Source organism: Daktulosphaira vitifoliae, unplaced genomic scaffold, assembly GCF_025091365.1.
Source record: "Daktulosphaira vitifoliae isolate Bord-2020 unplaced genomic scaffold, ASM2509136v1 Scaffold_3, whole genome shotgun sequence".
Classification (NCBI taxonomy): Eukaryota; Metazoa; Arthropoda; class Insecta; order Hemiptera; family Phylloxeridae; genus Daktulosphaira; species Daktulosphaira vitifoliae.
Window position 1 is genome coordinate 6,920,998 of NW_026099574.1, and position 19,564 is coordinate 6,940,561.

Here is a 19,564-nt window from a genome sequence, read left to right on the forward strand (position 1 = left end):
CAATTGTTATGTATTTTATTAATAAAAATTAGTTATGTTATAAATGGAGATACTTTATTTAAAATCATAAGTGTGTGTTTCTTTTTTATATGTATACATCTTAATGAGCGATAGAACGTTGCTACATGCTACTGAACAGTGCAGCTAGTAATATATAACACCAATACCTATTTTTAACTTATTTTATGAATTATCTTGTAAGCTAAACTCATAATTACCATCCCAACAAGATACCCGAGAAGGATCTATAATGGTCCAAGGCAAGCTAAAGGCAAAACTAGAGCACCATGGTTTTTGTACCTTGTCCTAGGGAGGAAAAGGTTATAAGTAACAATTATAACTTAATATAACAATTTTTAAAACTTATTAAATGTTATAATGTCATTTTGTAACTATCAAAACAAAATAAAATAAAAAATTATCAATGAAACCGAATAAATCAATAAAATCGATCAAATTAAATGAGCAGAACTCCCCAAAAAAATCATTGAAAAGATCATTACGAACAATTTTCTTTCAATCCACGTCCCTCCCCATCAAATATTTTTTCAAGCTACATCAAAAATTTACCCACTTATAAATATTTTCACTATTTTTTTTTATTTTTAGAATTTCAACACACTATTATGATAATTTTATAGAAAATAGTTAATTAAAATGCTCATTGTTTGATATTGGAGAAAACAAGAGATACCTTGTTATGGAATAGGTAAGGGGCGGTGCAACATAGATTTTTTGTTGTAAGTTAGTCGTAAACCGGACATCGAATGGTAAATCCGACGTGCCTAATGTTTTATTCGTATTTGAAATATAAAAGTTATGTCGTAAAAATACAGTCCACATTACTAATTAAAACAGAGATATTAGTCTAAATTTAATATATCATAAGCTTCCAACTACTCATATTTTCAAAAAGTATCATTGTAACTTGCTTTAATTTAATTTTAGTAATTTTTAGATGTCCCACATTTATGTCAACCACGCAATAATATTTCCCAACTGTACAAACAATGTTCAACTGACTTTGAGTTATAGCCTGATAAAGGTATGTTAACAAAATTATGTATTTTAATAAACTAAAAGTTCTAATAAAAAAACTAAATATAATTTATTTGTTCATAATTGTTGTTTAATTGAATAGTTTGATATAAATTAGATCAAATAGTTAATTTTAAAAAGTATGGAATATTATCGAGTTAATTTAAATTTATATAGGTTAAAGATTAAGAATCGTATTAAATCATTACATTTTTATCATAAAATAAGTATCAAGAAATGTAAAAAAATATGTTGTCTTAAAATCATTATAATTATTAACTTCTTCTATACATGTATTTTATTACATTATAATTACATAATATGCATTGCATATAAATACTACATGCAATCAACTAATTGTCCTGAACAAATAACTAATTTTTAGTTTTTTAGTTTATTAAAACACATGATTTCTTTTAATATATTGACACCAAAAAAATATAGATCTCATACTAGTTGTTTACTTCGCTTATTTTAGAAATTTGGGTTAGGATAGCCGAATATGTCATCCTGTTTGACAAAACATTAAAATACTTTATGTTGCCTATTAAACACAACAATATAAAATTCAACTAATTTTACTCAAAATTAATATATAAATGTTCTAAATATAATGACACGTTTAGAATGTATTTTTTACAAGATAGATTATATCTTTGTTGCAGTAAACACTGAAAGACATAGAAGTCTCTTTTACAATATTTTGTATGCGCTATCCTTTAGCGATTTTTTATTACATAAAGCTGAGATACATATCATTGAAAGTTCATTTTCAGTCGTGTAGTATGCATTTCAATTATTCTTTTTAAATATTATTTGTTATCATTTAAAATGCAATTATACTACGAAAAAACTATAACATGGTATCATTTAAAATATATATTATATATTTACATAATAGAAACTGATAATTGGAAATTGTTTTAGGTTTCAATTTTACAAATTTTATTGTTATTATATTATTTAAATTTATTTGATATAACAACAAAATGTCTTATACAAATTAGAGACTTATGCATATTTGATTTTTTTGTCTTTTAAATGAATATTTAAACCTAAGTTATAGTTTTATAAAACGTTAAACTGACCAAGAATTACTTATTTATTTTTAAAGCCAAATTTATGCTGAAATTAAAATTTAGTAAAAAGTCATGAATAAAATAATATTGACGTTAATTTTATATGACGAATAGACTAAATGTATAAAATGTTACTGGTATTCAATTATAATATAGTAATAGCGATTTCCATGATAAATGCATAAATCGTGAAGGTATTCAAGTTATTTAAATTAGAAACAGATCTTTCATCGTGTTCAAATACTCAAAGGGCTGAAAGAGAATGTTTTATTTGATGAAGTATTCATTACCTATAGATAGGATTACATAACTAGGCCTCCAAAAATGTCTTAAAAAATATTAGAGCTAATCATCTAATTTAGTTAAAAAAAAAATGTTTTTCATTTTATTCGATTTTTAAATATAATATATTTAAAAATATACAAATATGTTTGTTTTAAATCACACCTTTTTTGCAAGAACGACATAATGTTGTTGTTTTAGGCGTATGGTTTTACCTTGAGCGTGGATAAATAAAAAAATATTTTTTCGTTGTAATAGCTAAAGAAAAATATCACGAATAAAGTTTGTTGGATAAATAAAAAAATATTTTTTCGTTGTAATAGCTAAAGAAAAATATCACGAATAAAGTTTGTTGGATAAATAAAAAAAATATTTTTTCGTTGTAATAGCTAAAGAAAAATATCACGAATAAAGTCTGATACAAATTAGATAGGGAATTTTTTAATAAAAATTAAACGGGGAACGTTGATCTTTTTGTTATTTTTATATAAAATTATTATATATAAAATAATTTGCTTATAATTAAAAATTGCATAATACATACAATATTTTTTAAGAGGATAGTAGGTGTCATTTTCCTAATTGGAAAATACATATATAATATATTTTTTAAGAACTACGTATATAATTTAGGTAATTCTTAATTATTTATTAGCTTAATTATAAAGCTTTGAAATCTCAACGTCTCCCAGTAAAAAGATCATCTTGCTCCAAATTTCAAGTTAAAAAACGAATTCGTCTTTTTTTTAATTAATTAATTATTTTAACTTAATTAATATTAATTAATGAGATTTTTACTTATTGGTCTTAGTATATCAAGTAGTATTATTACCATATTTTTATTTTTTATGGTAAATACGTTCTATAAAATATTCAATTAAGACTTAAGGTATCAACTTGACTCACCCTTTCCTATAATTACCAACTTATAAAAATATTGCTGACAACAAGAGTGTCACACACTTTCAAACTTCTTATAGGCCTCTTTTACAATTAAAAAAATGTTTTCAAATACGTGTACTGATAGTTTTTAATGTATACAATGTAAAGAAAAATTTAGATAAATAGTAATAAAAATCTTATATTCGTGTAGGAATTTTCGATTTTTTTTATCAAAATTACACCACTTGTGAGTAAATTTAACGTGTATATTAAAAATATCTTACTGACGTATGGGAATTTTTGTATTTTGGGTTATTTGTATCAATTTTTATAGTGTTTGGACACAGTGTTTTTCATTATCACGAAAAAGAGTCGAAGTATTAAAGAATTTCTTCAGGTGCCAATCAAAATATATTTTGTGGGCTTAAAATAAGTTTACCTAAGAGCAGGCACGTAGCCAGAAAATGTTTATTGGAGGAGCCAACAATTTTGTATTATTTTCAATAATTTGTTTCCTATGAAAAGCATGTGGGGGGCTCCCTCCACTCCTCCTTATACAGTATCCCATACTATGAATCTTACAAGTTCAAAATTTTACCATTGGTTGGTTAAAAACAAATTGTTTTCGTATAAAGTATACTAATTATTACAGTATTATAAAAAATAGTACCTATAATTAAAAAAATAAAATACTTACATCTTCACTATCGGGATGAATTTTTCATGTTGTGAAAAATAAATAAAATAATGAAGTGAACATAAACTGATTTAATTTTTAAACTTTTAAGCTATTAAGAAAAAAAAATTATACCTAAATACTAATAACAAATAAGTTATAAATAATATTTATTTTAAATATTATTTATTTATAAAATAAATATTATTTATAAACAATGTAAAATTTATTTTATTTAAAATTGAAAAAAAATCCTGCCTTTTTTCAGTCATATTTTTATTACTATTATTTAGAGCACGCAAATAACTAATTAACAAAAACAAATAAATTACCTATTGTAACTACTAAATTATAAAACAAGAAACAGATTAAAGATAAGATATATTAAAAAAATTTTCATATAGTATTACTCTATCGAATTTTGTAATCAACTAGATTCTAATTAGTGCATATACTTGATAGTTTGTTATCATTTGTTGGACCAGAGTTTAAAAAAATTTACCTACAACTACTTTCGGTGTAACTGCTATTCCATTTATTATTACGTTTAGAACGTTATCTTTTTTAAATAACGTTTTCTATGAATATAAAAATGAAAATACAGTCATAATAATAACTGTATTGCCCAATAGTAATCACATAATAATAATTTCAATGTATATAAGGCCTAGCACGTTTTTGATAATTCGTAAAAATAATTGAATTTTAAATTTGGGGGGGCCGGCCCTGGGTCACATTAAATCTAAGGGGGGCCAGGCCCACCCATGTCTACGTGCCTGCCTAAGAGGGAGTCATCTATATATGCCTATAGTTATAATATTTTTTTAGTATACTATATGTTAATTTAAAGACCTTCTCTAAAGACTAAGATTTATTTTCTCAAATAAAGAAATTTTTTTATGCTTAATAAAACATGACACATCTCCTTTTTGGTTTTCTCTACCTCTTCTTCCTTCAACATTCATTTTTATAACTATTTGATTCCTCTCTCCTCATAACACGGACCAAGTCTATTTCTTCTCATCTTTTCCACGATTGACGCTTATATCACCTTATATAACTACATGAAAACAAAATACATTTTTAATTATATATTTACTATTAGGAAGAAATTTTAATTTACAGTAAGTCTGTTCACTTAACTCAAATTTTATTTTAATGTTACTGACACTCTAGGTCATAAGTATAGAAATGTTATAGAGGAGGGTGTTGAATACATAACTACCAATTAACCCATTATTTTAAAGATTATTTGATTATTTGCTAAAAACATTTGTAATGGAATGAGGTTGAGCCCTTTTCATACCTATAATAAATGCTTTAATTAACATGCATAAACTTATGTTTTATCGATTTAAGTTATGAGTGAAACAATGTATAGTTGAACAAATATAACGTGAGAAAAACATTTTATATTTTAAGCTACCTAAAGAATATTTATAAAATAACATTATGGAGAAATATTATTGATTAAATAAGGTAACTTGCTAGTTTACTATTGTCCAGTCTAGTAGGTAGTTAAATATTTTTTAGGCCTATCTCATGTTCCGTATAAGGATATCAACTGAATTTTTTTAAAGGCCAATAAATAAATTTACTAGTTCACATAAAAGAAAATAACTGGTTGATAACAACCAGTATTTCGGAAGTTATTGACATTTTTTTTTTAAGACTGTAAGTGATGTGTAGGTTATATTATTTTAAACATTATACATATTCTCTGTCTTGCTACTCCTCCCACCTAGATTTAAAAATATTCATGATTCCTGAAGTACTGGTTTAATTATTATCGGATTCAAGTTAAAAAAATCATGTATAGTAAGGGATCTAGCTAAGTAACGTTGAGGTATATTTTAGATTATTGTTATTTGATATTTGACAATAAATTAAATTACTGTCATAAAACGCTTGAATACGTATTTAGAACAATCCAAAAACAAAATTTAACTGATCTCCAAAAATTACATAACTTTCGAATTTAGAGGCTGCTGCTTAAAAAATAAACTATTGGAACGTTTTTATTTTACTAATCATATAGTACATTAACAATATATAGAGAAACTTAAAAATATCATCATTGACTGTTTTATAACAATTGTAATTTTTTGGGATATTTCTCTTTGTTACGGAATTGAGGGAAATTTATCAAAATTATGACGCTGATAGTTTCAATTAGATACTTTTTTTGATTTTTAAAGATATCGGTGAGTAAAATTGGTTCAGAGCCGAAAAATCGTATTCATATATAGAGTGTTCAAAATGTAAAAAAAAACGGTTAAATTTTTACAAACAATGAAAAAATATAAACCCGTTTCCCTATTTACTGAACACCCAAATAGTATACATATATACTTATTTAACAAAAAGACTTTTATGATATACTAAATTTAACTCAATTATGTGGTCTACCGACAAAAGATAAAATTATAGCAGAGAAGAAAAATATTTTTATTATTTAAAATAGCTAAAAATCATTTAATATTTTTTTCCAAACTATATTATTCATCATCATATATTAAAGGCAATGCCTTATCGTTGAAGCCACTCCCCTTTGTTTGACGTCAAGAAGCTGTTACTAACTAAATATATTATTAATTATGAAAAATATATTTACAATGCCTTGTCGTTGAAGCTACTCCTCTCTGTTTGACGTCAAGAAGCTGTTACTAACTAAATATATTATCAATTATGAAAAATATTCATAATTTTTTTGAACAGTACTATTAAGTTAAATTGCAGAAAAATTATAAATACATGTTGATTACTCAACAAATTATAACAACAGGATACATTTTCCTGTAAAATAGACTCATAAATCAAAAATATAATTCTCCTGTAATCAGATTATTATGTATTTGCAAACTAGTGTTAAATAGTTGACACAATACAAGATGAACTATATTTGCAGTCAGCTATCCTAATAAACGAAAAGAACTTGCAATAGATGCATTATAGTTTTAATTTTAACAATTTATAATTATTATGCAGTCATAAGTTCAATAAGTATTTTGTATAACTAACAAATTATTAAAAAAATTAACATAAATATTAATGATTTGACGAATACTTCACCATTTGTAAGGTTCCATTATTTTCAAAAAACTAATTATTTATAATTTAATAATAAAAATAAAAATATTATTTCTGTAACCATTAAAAAAAAAACAAAATTAAATTAAAAGAATGTGTAAATTAAATGTATTTAAATAAATTATGTATAATTAAAAATATCTAATATGCATATTGAGGCTTAGCTTAGGAGAGCTTAGACCCAAAAATTATACAATTGCTATATGAAAAGAATTAGGACAAGGAAAAAATTATTTCAAAAATTTTATTGTAGTTGTGCCAATGGTTTTTTTGGATAATAACAATAATCAAAGCTATTCATGTTCATAATTTTTAATTAGAACATTAAATTCAATGCAGATGGTAGTTACATCTAATGTTTCTTACTACTTTTAATGTCAACAACGCCATCTCTGGTTGAAATTTGTTAGTTATGGTTGTACTGAAAGTCGTTTCGTTTCTCTATTGTACACATACAGTGAAAAATGCTGTTTTTAAATCTTCAAGGATATAAAATTATATATATTAATAAATTTGGTATTGATTATCTTTTAGTCTTATTTACGTACAATACAAAATTTAAAAGATTAATTATTTAATTTTTTTTTGTGTTAATTCTACAGTACCCTACCAGAAAAATGATTATATCTAATACACGAAAATCGTACAAATTTATACAAATAAAGTACTAATTATTAAAAAAAAAAAAAGTAAAGAAATGTTATTAGAAAGTTGGGGAAACGTACATTGTTCTAAAATTTTCATTATTTAAAAACTAATTTTATACAATGAAATAATGTTTTTTTATTTTCAAGTGATTCGTTTTATTTTTATAATACCTAAGAATTATAAAAAGAAATCACAAACTTTTAATGTGCATTAAACGCTGAAATTCTCAGTAAAATAGATTCTAAGGCTATGTTTGATTTGGAATAAGCCAACAAAAGTGTAAAATTCCAACTGACTCTTTTGGGAATTTTTTGGTATTGCTTGAAGTATTTGGGTAATTTGAATTTACATATTTTTCGCCAAAAAATGGTTATCTCTTTAAATGGTCTGAAAGAAATTGAACAACGAAAAATAAAATTAGTTTCTTTGATCATATAACCGAATATTATAATTTATTTTAAACGTATTATGATCACCGAACTGTGGATTAGACAGACTGGAGACATGTTACAAATTAAGAACCATAACGTAACTACCAAAGTTTTCACTATATAGACATGGGTTAGAAACATTGGTTTATAGAATGAGGTTCGAATAGAACAATGTGAGTTTTAGGGTTTGCATGTGTGTGTACGCAGAAAATGGTCAGAAAATCTTATTTCCTAAACTGCAATGACCGACCGCTCTCCGGAACAACTTTACAATTTATATTTCCCCAACGACCGTAAAACGCACCCGAAAAGTGATTCAAAAATAGAAAAAGAATACTGCAACGCGTAATTGCATCAACTTGAAAGTTAGGAAAACTTATACTAAGTGTACTATAAATTCAACTGATAATTGTCCACGTTTGTCAAACAATAATTATTAAAACGGGATATCGGTTTTATTTCCGGTTGTAATAAATGTAGATAAATACGTAAAAGTAAATAAAAACTAGGCTTATAGTAGTTGAAAAACAAAAAAGGACAATTTTACGAAAAAACGTGTTAAATAAAATACAAATTGCTAAGGAATCATTCAAGAATCATTAAAAAGTAATTGTTTATTACAATAATGCTTAAACTAAATATAATTTTACCATGTTTAGATGGGATGACCTCAAAAAAGGCTGTTGTCTGTCCGTATATACTAGAGAAGATGATTTTTAAAGGGTAATAAAAATAAAATACACGAGTCCGTTGAAAACAGAACATGCAAGAAAAAGTTTATAATTAGATAAAATTAAGAGGAATTTTTAAAATATAAATAAAACAATTTAAGGTAATACTAGGCAAAAAATCTCGTTTGCAAATTAAAGGGAACAAAGAAAGAAAAAAATAAAACACTATTAAAAAAAAACATTTTACACCTACAACTTTAATTTTAGAAAACGCTTTCATGCGATCAGCTAGTATCAAATATGTCTTATCTCTACTCCAGCCAACCATATGCCCAAACTAAAGAACTATTGATAGTAGTTAGATCATAACTTGCAAAACTTTGGACACCACGGCATAAAGAACGCCTACTATTCATATACTAATGTCATTAAAATAGTCATCATCAATAATTAAATAATTAATAATTAAAACGATCTTTGAACGCGTCTCTAGCCATTGGGAATCTAAATATCCTCTAAAAATACATAAATATGACAGGTGGTTTTGTGACACGTTTGCCACGTGAGGTACCTATAAAATATAATATCCATCTATTACTATACTAATATAAATACAAAAAAAAATCACAACACGTGCTAAACATATAAAAAAAATTCGACTCAACAGATTTATGATAAAAAAATACATTATCAGCCCTGAACGGCTCAGAAGCAATATATAGGTTCAACTGACGTCACTAGTACAAAAAAAATACATATTGTAATGTAGTGAACACTTGCATAAAAATAAAATAATTTAACACAATGTTATAGCGCGCCAGTGTAGAGCCTACACTGGAAAATGTAATAGATAATGAATGAAAATTGAAATGAAAATGAAAATGAATCACAAATTATATAGTTTGATAATATGAAGAATTTTATTTATCGAGAATTCGTTTTTATTAACTTTCATTAAAAGGTATTTTGAAAGATATTATTGCAGCTCAGTAATTAATTAGAATAGTTAATAATAAGAGAAAAGAGGATATTGATATATTTGTAGAAGTGTTAGAAGATCAAAAAAATGTACTAATTATTTTTTACTAATAATGGATGTAAAAACTAGTGAGTAGAAGTGTTGGCTGATTTTTTACTGGAAAAGGGAAGTATACTGGTTTGAATGGTTTTGAAAATATTAAGAAGCGGTTATTTTCGGTAATTATAGAAAAAAAGAGTTTATACATAAAAAATGATAAATACTTTTAACTGTGTAATTAATGAAAATAATTAGTTTGAAATGAAATATATTAAAAAATTACAAATATTTAAAAATCAAAATGTATTGACTACTTGAGTTATAATGTTTAAAATAATTCGTTTAATTTAACAAACATGTTGTTACGGTGCACTATAATTTATATTTTTAAGTTTTATTATGTGCACAGTTATTTCCTATTTTTTTTTTTATTTTAGACTCCAATAAAGTTTTTAAAATATTATTAATAAATATAGTTCATTATCAGATTTAATAATACCAATGTATAAAGTTTTATAAAAATGCATAATAATGAAAGTTTTTAAAATTATCGCTATAAAATTTGTATTACGATTCTATAAAAACCGATATTTTAATAGTTCAGTCAATATACATTTTATTTTGTTGTTGCCTGTTATCTGAAGTCTCAACAATTTTACCCAAAAACAGTATAAACAATAGATGAGAGTGTGCAGACAATCGTAAAAGTGTCTACTAAATCCGATCTCTTTGCTGCCTTTTCCTTTGAAATGACCTTCTATAATTACAGCGGTCAACTCGTTGCGACAACTTTACTTTCCATTTGAAATGTTTGTAAAGCGCATACGTATGTTTAATTAGTACAAAAAGTACATTGTCAATTTTTTTAGTTAAAAGTGTGTTTATTTAGTAATGAATATACAGGTGCTTTTTTTGACGCTAGACATTTCATTTCTCTTAAAATAATAAGTTTTAAAATTTTTTTTTTTTTTTAGATTTTGTTATTTACTCATGTGTTCCCATTTATCTATTTATAAAATGTATTAACCTCATTTGTATAATATTTTTTTAATCTATCCCTGATATCTTATAAGTGTGTGAACTTTATTTTTTTAAATGGTAACATACATATTAAAGTAGCTTAAGAAAAAGAAAAACTAAGAAAATTTTTTATACCTAGACTGGAAAAGGAGTGATATATTATCTAATTCTAAAAATAGCAACACCCACTCCTACCTTCCAATCTTTAATTTAAATTGATAATAAGTTCAAAAATTGTTATCGAACTATCATTTTCATAATTAGATCATTTTCTATTTTATAAACTACTTTAATATATGTATGTTGCCATTAAAAAAAGTTCATACCCTTATAAAATATAAGGGATGAACTTAAAAATTTTAAGAGAAATGAAATGGTTAGCGTTAAAAGAATATATGTATAGTGAAGTTTCAAGTCTAAAATTGAGATATAAGAATCTATCCAGAATTAATTAATATCCGAATTACACGTGTTATTTGGGTTATTTAAATAAGATCTCAAGTTAGTGTTATCTATAATCCTAAGTACTTTTAAAAATGTGTAAAGTAAAAAAATAGTTCAGTGGTATATAATTATAATCAATCATAGAATTTAACTAAAAAATTATCTAAACTGATCGTGACACGCTATTGTCAGTAATTTCTTACTATAACCTAGTAAAACTCTAGTCCTACTAGAATATCATAATTTTCGATCCAATATCAATAGAATGCATTTTGTATTTTATTGATTAGGTTAATTGTAGTAATTTAAGTGACGTCACTGCAATTTCTATTTGTATTTAATTGATGAAAAAAATGTTGAGACACGAATGATGATGTCTATGACTATGTCAAGGAGCAAATAATACTAAAAACAGATTTTATTACAAATTTATGTAAATTATCTAGTTTCAATATTTGCTTCCGGCTAAGTTTCAATCATACGGAAACCATTCCGTCTCGTCGACAATTCTTTATTGCATTTCAAAACGGATTTATTAAAATATGTTAAGAAAATTTAAAAAGACTCGAGTGTAATTGGTTGTCAAAGTTAGTCACCACAATGTTTGCCTCGCAAAAACGAAACAAGATTTTCTTATGATATACCGAGACGAGCAATTTAAAATATCGCCGTCGTTTATAATGACAACAGCTTTATAATAAAAAATCACTGGATGTATTTTTTTTCCAAAAGCTTTATGCCTGCTTATTTTCAAGTTGGTTTCTAAGAATTACCATAAAGAACCGCAAACTGTCAAACATCTTTTGAAGCTTAACGCGCTCTCATTATTTGAAACGCATAGTATTTTTAGGCCAATATTATAATCAGTACCATGAAATGATAATATTTATATGGTAATATTCATCCCTCAAACAACATGGTCCATACAAATGTCATTATAGTAGTCGTTTATTAGGCAATAACACGAAATATTCTAATGGTTTTGAAACGCATTGCAGCAATTAATCATACCGAGCTTTTCAGTTTTATCTTCGTCGTTTACCCCCTTATGTCTTAATAGTTTTCTTTTCACTTCTAATACTCTTATGTATCCTTTTTTTAACATTTCGAGCTACAGACATCTTAAACAGTTGTAAATCACCGCTATGATGTTAGGAAATCACTATGGAAAAGAGACCGAAACAAATTCATAAAATATTTACAATACACGTAGGTTGGTATTTATTTAGATGCCGGGAAATAAATCTTTATCGACGCTTATGAGCAAAGCGCGTGTCGGATGAATTACGGTAGCATTATACATATATCATGTCAGTTATTTAAAAAACGCATTAATTTTATACTCATTGCGCGTCATATTACAAAAATATCTGTTTAAACACACTCAACGTATAAACAACATTGTGAAAAAATTGTTTCCCTTTTTAAAGTAGTAAGTGTCAGACTGTCGAATGATTAATGACATCACAGTTCAAATTAATTATCGCAATAAATATTTAAATAATTATTCGGCGAACAAAATCAGAAAGCTTTTCAGACTTAAATGCATTTCATCGACAAATAGAATATTATAATTTCTATATTTTCTACATAATATACACGTAAAATAAATATTACAAGTTAAGGTTACAATATCAAAATGTAAATGAAAAATATAATTAAATTGTATGCAATTATTTCAAAAATGTATTTAACTTCTTATATAGGTTATTGAGAGATGTATTTTTTTACGAACAATATTAGTTTATATATTTTTTTAAATTCATCCTAAATGTATGTTAGAAACTATGAATGGTAAAAATATTTTTGTAAAAATTAAAACGAGTGATTAATTTATTAAATAAATTTATCATAAAGTCAGAAACTCCATATATTAATAAAAATTTTCTATTTAATTTATAAAAATATTCCAAAATCATTTTATTTTTTTATCAAATTTGTCATTTGAGAAAAACTAGTGGATAAAATGTAGGTTATTTATTAGTTTTGAGTTTTATGCATAATATCTCCTTTCAAAGTAGTTTTATTTAATAAAAAAAAATTTGGTCTTCGTTAATGTCAATGTCATCTAGATTCTTACTGGCCGGAAAAACGTAATCAATCATGAACGGGCTTGGTGGAAAAACCCTAAGCTAAGCAAAAACTTCTCGTCTGTTATCAGGTATCGTCACCGACTGGCTATGGGCTTACGAGTAAAATGACTAGCCACTGTGAAAATATCAACGGTAAAGCCAAACACTCATTCGTCACTGTCCAACAAGCAGCAGTTTTTCGCTTACAGAGGAGATTGTGGATATTTCTTAACACCGCGACGGTCATTTTTGTCAGCCTCGTGGAAAATAATGCATGGGCGACCATGTGCACACAACGTATATTGTCAATCTGTATTAACCCCTGAAAACCTATATAAGTACTACCAGATATTGTATTCAAAATGTGTAAGTCGGTCAAACTCGCAATAGCCTTTGATGATTGTTGTTGTTGAATATTATTCGGAAAGTTTTGGAGTATTTCAAAGATGAAACTTACAGCATCTGTATTCATTGACTTCATTGACAAAATCCCACACAGATTAGATGCATTTGTAATCAAAATAGACACAACATAAGGACTTACGTTTCGAACATTATATCTGATTTCATTAAAAAGTTTAACAAAACCAAATAGAAACGGAATTAGACATGATATTAAAAAAAACTTCTGTCTATTTACGTACACACTAGTTAAATGGAACAGTATACGATTTCATTTTGATAATTTTAATTTCATATTATTGTTGCTCAATTATTTGTTTTACTTAATTAACAATTTCAAAAACCTAAGAAAAAATAGCTATCAATATTAGTTATTAAAAAAAAACATAATGACTTGATATTTGTGAAGGTAGAAACTTACGAGAATAGATTTTAATGCTTATAAATTATTAGTAGTTTAGAAAAATTGTATTATTCCAAGTTAAAGTATCCAATAAATCCTACTTGGTCTTATAATAAATTGTTCTGATATTGAAACGCTTGTGACCTAACAGATCATTTTGAAATTTCTTCCTATTTTCTTTTAAAACGAGTAATGAAGAATAGAAAAGTAACCCTCGTTGAGATTAAACGTCCAGCAGAAAAATCATAATATGGTTAATCGAATGTTTGCTATTAGTTGTAGGTACATTGTAATCAGTTCAAAAGATGGTATCTTGCTACCCATCTGCAATCTTCCATCGAATGTGAACTATATTGATATTAACTTAAAGATCGGTAGCTGCTACCAAAGAACAATGGAATATCGGTCAATTGTTGTAGCGTCCGGAAATAGTAATGCACTTTACATGCAACATAAAATACAGAAAAGTTTATTGTATAACTGAATTGGAATTCATCGTTGTTTGTATTTTGCTCGGTCCTCTAATGCATGGAATTGATTAAATAAACAGTTGTTTGTGTTTGAGCAATTAATTTAAAGAAAAATTTATGTTTTAAATAAATCAATTAACGTTGTTGATCTATTATTATTTTTGTATTCATTGAAATGGGATATGCCAACTGCAAAATATTTGAATTTAAAAAGAATTTCAATTAAATACATGTTTGTTAGATACTCGAAAGTATTCAATTTTTTTTTTTATTATAAATAAATCGAGCGTAGATAATAAATTATAAAATCAATAGACGTGTATTTAGTTAATCTTACTTTATAAAGTAAAGCGTTTTATGATAAATTATAAATGTTGATAATCCCTAAGTAGGATATGTTTTCAAAATGAATCTGTTATAATAGTAAAGATTTAAGATTTAAATTTTTATGTCAATTAGAAACTTCTGCATACGATTACGTTTAATTGTATAAACCAATCGGTTCTACAGTACAATTTATTTTTATTTAATAAATAAATTTAATTAATATTTTTATTTGAATAATTTTTTCTTGAATTACGTACACGATTAAGTCGAGTAGTTTCCAGCAATTATAGACGAACAGATAGTTGTTAAAGAAGACTAATGCACCGTTACTTAATAATGTTATACGTTTGATTTATTGCATATATTTGACTGCTTGTGCGCGCAATGAAAATTTAATCATATTATCCTCTTGGTATAATTTGATAGAAACTAAATTGTTCGGTTTTTCATGCAGAATGAAGAGGAGAGATTTTGGCAAACATAGATTATGGATTAAATTGCTCTGACTCGTGTGGTAAAACGATAACAGACATCCAACGAAATATTAAATTTTCTAAATAAAATTTGCAACAAAGAGCTTTATGAAATGGACAACTGGTCGCCAGTCTGTATGATCGTCACGAGTTCCTATTCTTTTGTTTGTTGATAGAGCAGTTGTCGTTTTACCTACTCAATATACAAACGATGAAATCGTGACCCTTGTTGACCTAAAACACTCTTAGCGTCATATTCACTAACCAAATGAATTATTTTGTGCGCATTGATTGAAATGATTTGCCTACTATAAATAGTAAATTAATTATTTAAGATACGATCAATATTAATATAATGACTATCGGCTTTGGTCGATTCAATGTGCTAAATTAACATTCTTTGAAATTTTATTCAAAGCTTGAAAAGTGTGTTATATTTTTGGCTTAATTAAATTTATAAATTCTATGTGATCGAGAGTTTTTTTTTTGCGCATTATATTGTCATTTTTTGCTTTATATGAAATAAACTTTTTAAAAATGTTCTACTTGATAAAATTTACTTTGCTCATATGGTCTGAAAATTATAATTTTGCAATTTTCTATAAAAAATAGTTTTGCAATAAAATATCAACGAAATATAAAATAGTTTAAGTATCCTACAAATGCAGTGTTACAATATAAACGCGTATGAACTGTGAGTATGACTTGAAAACGTTTCTGGCAAATGATTCGGGATTTACTTTAGTGTCGGATGAATATATTTGAAGACTATTTCTAGCTGTTAAGAACATCATTCGGTAACAATAAGGAGTTAGATGATAGCATAAAGACGTGACATACCAGCAGCTTTATTGCATTTATACAAAGAGACTAAGATTTAAAGATACGTCAATCTTGTTTCTTAGAAACGTTTATTAAACGGTAGGAATATTATAGGTACATAGATGCGGGTCGTGAGAAATAAATATGTCTGAGTGCCTACTTTCTGGTTTGGCTTTACAGCCACGCAGCATTTATATGATTAAAGGAAATTGACAATTCTGTTTGCGCTCAAAGATATGAGAGTTCACTAGAGTTACAGATAATGTGTTGTCTTCTGCTTATCAAAAAAATATTATATATTCTATAGTATACAAGTATTATACATAAATCAGGATGCTAATATTGTTTTGCTTTTAATATGCTGCATTGAAAGTGATAACTAAGATGCTCTTTGACAAATTAGACGCGTTCGTCAGTGATGTCACAATATAATTTTTGTCGATTACTATAATTATTCAAACAAAACGTGTTCTTGCATTTATTTTGATTTTAACAGGATCAAGTTGAAATTTCTGAAAATAACTTACAATAGTTATTAAGTAAAAATCAAATACTTTGTATAGAAGAAATTGATTCATTCGTTTTAAAATGCACATATTTTGTGTGTCATTACATCATTTTTTATTTTATTTTAGTTTTTACAATTCTTTTGTCGTAATAAAAACAGCCCATCGCCGTTTTCGATCACTAATGGTCATTTTTTATTTCTTCTATCACGTCTCACTTTTTTGTACCAAATATTCGATACGAAAATGGAAATATTGTCAATTTATGGACCACATTGCTATTTTAACGTTTTATCTATTCCTTATCTACTTATTCTTTTTCGAGAACGGATAGCTACATTATATTCAACAAAAACTTAGTCTTTATTACATGAAATAATATTTTTGATAAAAATGTATTTTAAAATATTTCTACAGTCACGTGGCATTACGGTTGGGTTAATGTACTAAAAGTTTTACAAAAGATTCAAGATAGTACCACTAAACAATATATGCATAAATGCTAACCAACAGTTGATGTTATCAATTACAATTTCATTTTGCAACAGCTGATACAATAGGTATTATTTAAAGATTTTCTGATTTATGTAATCCGAGAAATTCTTTAGTCAATAATGTTAACATTCTATACATATTTGTTGGCAAATAACTTTTAGAAATAGAGCAAAGAAGAACGACACGATTCGGAAGTATGAATTTGTTTTGAATAAATATTTATTTAAAAGTAATTACTCAATGACTTTTGTACCATAGTATAAAATGTGTGCTTAATTGTTAATTATTACTGGTTATGATTAAGAGAAGAAAACGTTAATTTAAGAACTAATAGATTCACGCGCTTTATGAAATAAAATATTATTGCTGTTGTTAATCCTTTACTGCTGTATACTTGTGGTGTAATTATAAGACAATACTTGTTAGCTATTTGTTCATTTGATTTTTATAAATTGTATTTTACCTTAAATACTTTTACAATATTAATCATGCGGTTTTTGATAAATTATAGTTTGTGTTTTTTTTTTGTAGTATATTCATTAGACTCGGTCTTTATTTTATTTGGTGCTGTAGTGATTAACATATAAATGTAAAAATATTCTATTTCTAATGTTTAGACGTATAAGACAAACCAAGCACTCAAATCGTTGAAATAAATTTGCATTCATAATTTAAAAAAAAAAGACCAAGTATAATTAATTAAAATTAATAAAATTGATGACAATTAAAATAAAAATATAATTATGACGCTTTATCACTCTGAACAAAACTTTGTATAAAATAAGATTTGCTTTTACTTAAATGTTTGGTGACAGTTAACTGTTATTTCAACTACAGTTTTATTAATTGAAGTTTTTACCCAGTTTTCGTTCTTATTAACTACGTAAAAAAAAAAAAAAACCCCAAAGTTACATAAAGAGATGAGGCGTGAAAATGGAATAAACTAATATCATCACTGTTTACTGAGTTGAAAAAACAAAACTGCAACTTTTGTGCTCGGTTAGGATAACATGGCAGAGCCAGCGGTCATAAACGATTTTCATTGAAACTCTTTCAGAAAAACGACATGGCTGCTTTTTTTAGTTAAAAATCCTATTAACTCGAGATATCATTTTTGCAATATTATACGACATATGTGTTGTAAATTATAATAACTATATTACTACAATAACATGCACATGGCACGGCGGATGTAGTAAAGCGGTTGATCGTGATCATGTTATTACTGTGACTTTTATGGGCACATATACGTTTCGGAAATAACAACTTTCTCAGACTATTTGCTGCTGTCGTTGTTGTGATGTATTACGTTCGGCGGTGTTATTTGGTTGACCAAGCGGTTGTAATGGAATCATAAAAGCCTACAAAATGCCGAGTGGATGTATTTTATTAGTGTAGTTGAACTTGTTGGCGACACACACTAGTGTTAGCAACGTACACATACAAACTGAGCGTGCGATGTGAAAATATAGGGAGCGCAGTCAAAGTTTTCCCTAGACGTTATTTAATTCACGAATCGTTTCAGACGTGTCAAGTTTAAAACGCTTATAAAGAACCCATAATATTTATAATGTGACTATTGTAAAGCTCTCGACGGTTACGTACTGCGTATTTCAACAAAATTTTTGGTATTTTAATATCTTTAGGTTTAATAAAAACCAGTGGAAAAATCGTCGATTCATTACCAGTAGACAATTATGTTCCTTTCTCTACTATAATAAAATGATTCTATAAAGCCAAATAGTGGCGCCAAACTCCGTGTTACGGTTAGGCAGTGTGCTCGCTTAATTTTTTAAGTGTTCATAATTTCCTGTACAAGTCCCTGCGCTTCAACTGCTGTGACGTCCATTTGAAAAACTGCAAAGAAAACGAGGAAAATAGTTTGGTAATAATTTTGAAATTGCGACGACGTTTGAGTGAAAATGCATTTAATGACCAGTCGTGGCGGAACTAAAAAAGTCATCGATTGAGCTTATGGTCTGTTGTAATCATTATTAAATCCATCGGTCTACACGATACACATCCTTACGTTCCCTCAATTCATTGAACTCTGTCCGAGACAATTGCAACGACCGAGTTGTTGGCATTTTTCGATAAATGTTTGATTGACAATGTGTACGTAGTAACTCATAATTGGAAATAATAACCGCTTGTGATTTGTAAAGAATGTAGTGTGCTCTTCAACGTTGATTATTCGGAATAAAAAAATAGGACAACTCGGTGGTACTCATATCTATCACACGGTCGCCGTAACAATATTCTACATGTGAACCTTTCCTTTTTCGACAAAGGAACCGATTTTCTATACGTATTCC

The 19,564-nt window shown here is 26.6% G+C and overlaps 1 protein-coding gene across 3 annotated transcripts in view; it reads left to right on the forward strand.

Annotated features, from left to right (window-relative positions):
• LOC126903050 (monocarboxylate transporter 10-like) overlaps positions 1-19,564 on the forward strand; it is a 174,636-nt gene that overhangs the window by 67,833 nt on the left and 87,239 nt on the right. The gene's annotated exons all lie outside the window — the stretch shown is intronic.